Genomic DNA, 6,000 nt, shown 5'->3' on the forward strand with positions numbered 1-6,000 from the left:
CGAATTGTCTTATCCGCCTTGTTGTTTCTTTAATCAATTCTCCAACTTTCAAAATGACAAAACTATTTACAACATATTTAAAGAATATTTAATACCTCCTAAAACACAAATAAAAAAATCTTTTGAATTCAAAAACCTAATCACTAAGCAAACTCTTCGTCTAGATCACATTATGGTTTCACTAGATGTTTCATCTTTATTTACAAATTTTCCAATAGAATTGGTTAAAAGTAGTGCTCTCAGCAGATGGATAAATATAAAGAATTATAATGACTTACCATTAAATGAATTTGAAAAAGGAATAGAATTCTTAATGACGAAAACAGTTTTTCAATTTAACATGATTATTATAGACAGGTTCATGGTACCCCCATGGACTCTCCAATTTCAGCTATTTTGGCGGATTTAGTCATACAAGACTTAGAAAATACTGTTATTAAAATTTTAGATTTCAATCTGCACACATTTTTTAGATATGTCACTGACATTTTTATGATGTTATCACAAAATAAATTAAAGTACGTTGTATCAAAGTTCAATTCTTATCATTCAAGACTAAAATTTACTTATGAAATCGAAACTATACTTCTTTACCTTTTTTAAATGTTAGTCATAAAAATTAATGATGGAACTATCATTATTGATTGGTATAGGAAGGTCACTTATTCAGGTAGATATATAAATTTTCTTTCTAACCATCCAATTCATCATAAAATAGCTACTATTAAAAATTTAGTTGACACTATGTATAAATTATCACATGAGTCTTTTCACAAAACTAATATTGATTTCATTGAAAATATCTTCTTTTTAAATAATTATTCTAAGAAATTTGTTCAAGTACAACTTAAAGACAAATTAAAAACACTTCAAGAACACAATACATCACACTTAAATTTAGGAACAGTAAATTATTTTGAGTCCAAATTTCTCGTGTCTATTCCTTTCCATGGTAGTTTATCGTTTGAAATAAAAAGAATTCTGAAAGATTTTGATATGGAAACAGTTTTTAGAGTTAATTCTAAATTTAACAGTTTCATAAAATTAGGCAAAGATGTTTTAGACACTTTTAATTTGACAAACGTAGTTTATAAAATTGAATGTTTAGAATGTGAAAAGTGTTATATAGGTCAAACTGGAAGATTACTGAACACTAAGATTAAAGAACATCATGACAATTTTAGACAGAGTCCAATAAACCATAAAGTGATAGCAAAATACCAGGTTCAGTCTGATCATGAAATAGACTGGATATATGTTCAAGTTTTACACCATGAGCCTAATAAATTTAAAAGATTGGGAGCTGAAATGTTCTTTTATTAAAAATGAAGGTGATAAATGCCTGAATATAGTAACTGATCTCAAACAGTATAGTTCTTTATATAACATAATCTTAGATCCTTTGATTTGATTCCCAATTTTTCAGACTCCATTCTTACTAGTTAAATAATCAATTAGATGAAATTATCAATTATATTCAACTTCCATATTTTTTCATATTGAAAATTTTACTTCGAAATTATAGTTACACGACTAATATATTATCCTTTGTACACCATTTGTACACCTTTGCTATACAATTGAACAATCTTCACAATTTTGAAGAAACATTAATCCTAACCGAAAAAAATTTATAACAAAATTTTTTAACAAACATCAAAAATGACATCCAGGTAACAAAACAATTGAATTATATTTTGTAACCTCATTTGTAACACAATGTCAAATTTTTTTCGTTTAATTTTTAATAATTATCTCCTAAAGTTTCATAATATTTTTATTATAAAAAAATGTTTTTTCTTTTTTTTTAACAGACTAATTAATTGAGAATTAAAACCTGAGAGGATGGTTCTTTTAAATTTTACAACTTAAATCGCCTCAATGAAGTTTTATTCCTGGCGAAGAGTGTGTTATACTCTCGAAACGTTGAAAGTTCTATCTTCAATAAAGGATCTAACATCTATTCCTTTAATTTTTTTGTCTTAAGTAGGTCATCTCCTCTAGAAAATAAACACTATCGAGATTAAAAACAAAAATGTCACTATCAAAAATCGGAAAAAACTTTTCAATGCAAAAAAAAGTTCTGTGAATTACAGAAATATATTCACTAGCTTTCAGTAGAAAGAAAGTTTATTTGATGGAAGTGTCTTTAAGTACCGAAAAAATCGGTCAAATCGAACTTTCGGCAGAAGTAGACCCTTTTCCATCTCCATTTGTACCAAAAAATCCACCTATCTGTACCGAAATTTCAGTACCTGTAGCCACGGTCTTATTTGATTCGAAGATTCTTTATTTGAAACAATAATTTTTTGTTTGAATACAGATCTTTTTTTAATTGGAGATGACTTTTTTCATTTGGAAGTATATTTTGGTTGAATAAAGAAAATTATGTTAAAGGAACAGTATCTTTAAATCAAGACAAATATTTTTCTGATATTTTCATAAATATTTACAGTTGAAATTAGATAAAATTGATTAATATTTATTTGTTTAATGATTGCCCATGACGTGATATTGGCAATTGATATTCTAATATGGGTATTTATCGTGCTCGATTTCTAAAACAAAAACAACGTAGCACTTTTAAAGGTTTGGTTTCAAACGTCTTGAAATTACTAACATTAAATTTAATTATAATCTTTATTATAAGAATATTTCATGAAAGATATCTAATTATCTCTCCAAATTACTAATTGAGTTTCATAATTTTTGAAAATCATTTTCGAGTTTTATTTTTTATGGCTTTTTCTTGTAAATTGAGAAATTGACATTATCCACAAAAAAATTACAATACCATTTTTAAGATAAATATATTATGTACATATTTAAAACTTAAGAATACATCAAAATACTTCAGTTCTCTTCGCAATATCGTCTTAAGGAACTTCAAAAAATAGTTAATCTTGGGGATTTAATTATTTAATGACAATGTACATTCCTAATCACTCGGTGATTCAATAAGATCTAGAGAAAAATAAATATTACATACGAGGCCGTTAAAAAATTGTTAATTCCAGGGGGGGGGGGGTGCACCACGAGGTTCACTCGAATGTTAAACTTACACAGACCTTGCATAGAAAAAGCTACAAGAGGGGAGTCCAAACTGTCAGGAAAAAAGCGTTGAGTAAAACGGTCTCTTCAAAGTATATATCATTCGACACAGAATTTGATGAAACGTATAGATACATAAAGTCTCAGAAAATGATTTTTGGTGCCTGTTTTGAAAATCTTAAAAATAAATTGCATCTGGATGGTCTGAAAAATCTAAAATTTAAAGTTCTATCAAAGAACCTAGAACTTTATGGAAGGAAAGTGCCCTGGAAATTTGTAGTCAATATCTTCTGTTAGCTTCAGTAAATTCCTAGAGTACCCCATCCTTTGAATTGAAGGATTAAACCTACTATCCGTTCACGATAGAAAGGCCCCTCCAAAACAGCTGCACATTTTTGTAATTTACGCGTAAGAAAAAAGTCGGATAAAAACAAAGCTTATACCATAATAAAGCTTACTTTATTGCGCTTCATATAAGTTCCCATTTGTTTATGTGCAATCGAATAAAAATTAGGAATGACAATCTTGAAACATATTAATTAATAAAAAATAATCCTGTAAGACAAATTGCATGGTAGTGTGGGTGTGAGGGCACTATGGACAATGCCGAGTATTGAATACCATAGCTAAAGGTCACGTTGGGGGGTCCGCTCATTCATCAAGTTTTTAAAAGAGGAAAGGTTACTTTTATTTGGGGATGAAAGTATCTATTCCTGTTTTTCGTGCAGTAGCTATTTTTTTTCTATGAGTAAACCCTTCAGATTTGGTACCACGCTGTGTCCTCACACCCACACTACCATGCAATTTTTCTTCCAGGATTATTTGTTATTAATTAATATGTTTCAAGATTGTCATTCCTAATTTTTATTCGATTGTATTTGTTGAAATTTTCCAAGCAATTCAATCAAAAATACAAATCTCTACTACGTATATTATGAGAGATAGCATAATTATGTTTAAATGCATTTTACGTTAATTGTTCTTAATATATTGTAATTTTATTTCCACATATGCATAGTCAAAATATGAAAGCATCTGCATGATTTTTTTTCAAATTTTTTGAATCGTTCGTTTAAAAGAAATCGTCATCGAAAGTCAAGCAAGGAGAGAGTGACGCAAAAAAACCACGGTTTTCGTCCTTTCGCGAAGGATATTTTCCGAAACAATTTTTTCACATAAACAAATGGGGCCTTATATGAATCGCAATAAAGTAAGCTTTATGATGGTATAAGCTGCGTTTTTATCCAAATTTTTTCTTACGTGTAAATTACAAAAACGTGCAGCTGTTTTGGAGGGGCCTTCCTATCGTGAACGGATAGTAGAGACGTAAAGAAAAGCAGGGGTATATTTGGGACGAGAGGTCGTAGCAATTTTGATACTCCTGTTAGATCCCATTGATTTTGTTGTTTTTTCATTAAATATTTTGTATTTCTTTTCACCATCGTGTCTACCTACAATTCTTTACATTTTTATAAATTCAAAAGCAAATTGTTATCTTGTATAAGAAGGTATTATAATAAGGGCTAATAAGTCAATTTGAATTGAGAATAAAATTCTCGGTTACAGTAGCTTAAAATTTAAACCTTAACTTCAATTGAAATGGTTACTAAAATGGTCTTTCGGTTCGCTATAAATAAATATACATTTAGCTATTAATTAGCCAAATCTATTTAATAAATAATTGTAAGAAAGGCGTAAAGGCTTTAGCCCCTGTGAACGATACAAAACATGTACCGAAAACATCCAGCTATTCGTACAAAAATATCGATATATAGAGCCCTTTCGTTCTGAAATTCATGCCGAAATTTTTGTACTCGTAGCCCTATCATTAAAAAAAGTACACTTTAAAAATTGAAACGTTTAAAGTTGGAATTAACATCAAAGAAACTGAGCCTTGAACTAAGCTGTGTGGTATTTTAGATTAAGAATTAATAGATAAAATATTAAAAACTATGCATTTACTGATAAATGTTTGTATTGTTTAAATGGAAACTAAATTTCTATTTCAGGTTATACACTATTTAGTAGTGTTTCTGTTTCTACGTTTCTAGTTCTACGTTTTTTGGAAAATTCTTTATACGACAATTCATAAAGTCATTCTTTTTGGTTGAACATTTGTTTTCTGTTGTTGTCAAAAAATGCATATATTTAGGTGGAATTTGCATCTTTTTGGTCAAAAATTAATCTGTTTTATCTTTTTTACATTCTCATCAGAGAAGGTATCAGATTTGTGTAAAATTTGACCCTACCAGTTTTTGTCAAATGTCCACGTTTTGAGACCCCCTAAATCCGAAAAACAGGTTTTTACGAATGTGTCTGTTTAATATATATATATATCAGGTAAGGTTAAAATAGCGATATATAATTCTATATAACACCCACTCTGCTTGTTTGACGATGATACCGAAAATGTTGTTTGTTTTCACGTATTTCTAATAGCTTAGGAGATCCTTCTAGAAAATTACAATTTTTATTTTTTTGAAGAAGATTTTTAAAGTTTATACTTGTTCAGACTCACCAATTTTGAATTTTTAAATTATAAATAACTAATTTAATCATTAAAAATTTTTCATTCATCAATTTTAATATCATTTATGAGCCAAAAAAGGTTCGATAATCTCAGCCAAGACAAGGCTCGTCTTGAGTCAGGTAAACGTCGTCTTAGACAAGACAAGACTCGACTTAAGACAAGTAAACGCCGTTTTACCTGTCGTGGCCATAAAAGTAAGACGAAGGTCTGTGTCTCGATTCAGTTTTGAGACGCAACCAGGCATCGATGCCTTGGAGACGAACTCAAGACATAGCCAAGTCGAACTCAAGTCTATTAGCAAGTGAAAGCTTGGCACTTCCAAGAGCGCCGATGATAAGGACGATCAGTTTAACAGAATATTTCGGGTACAATCGTTGCAACTCCCTTATAAGGTCTCGATACCTCTCTTTCTTTTCATT

The 6,000-nt window shown here is 29.4% G+C and overlaps 1 protein-coding gene across 6 annotated transcripts in view; it reads right to left on the reverse strand.

Moving 5' to 3' along the window:
* Positions 1–6,000, reverse strand: part of LOC117168915 (protein sarah) — a 124,212-nt gene that overhangs the window by 91,791 nt on the left and 26,421 nt on the right. The gene's annotated exons all lie outside the window — the stretch shown is intronic.

This window comes from Belonocnema kinseyi, chromosome 3 (assembly GCF_010883055.1).
Source record: "Belonocnema kinseyi isolate 2016_QV_RU_SX_M_011 chromosome 3, B_treatae_v1, whole genome shotgun sequence".
Taxonomy (NCBI): Eukaryota; Metazoa; Arthropoda; class Insecta; order Hymenoptera; family Cynipidae; genus Belonocnema; species Belonocnema kinseyi.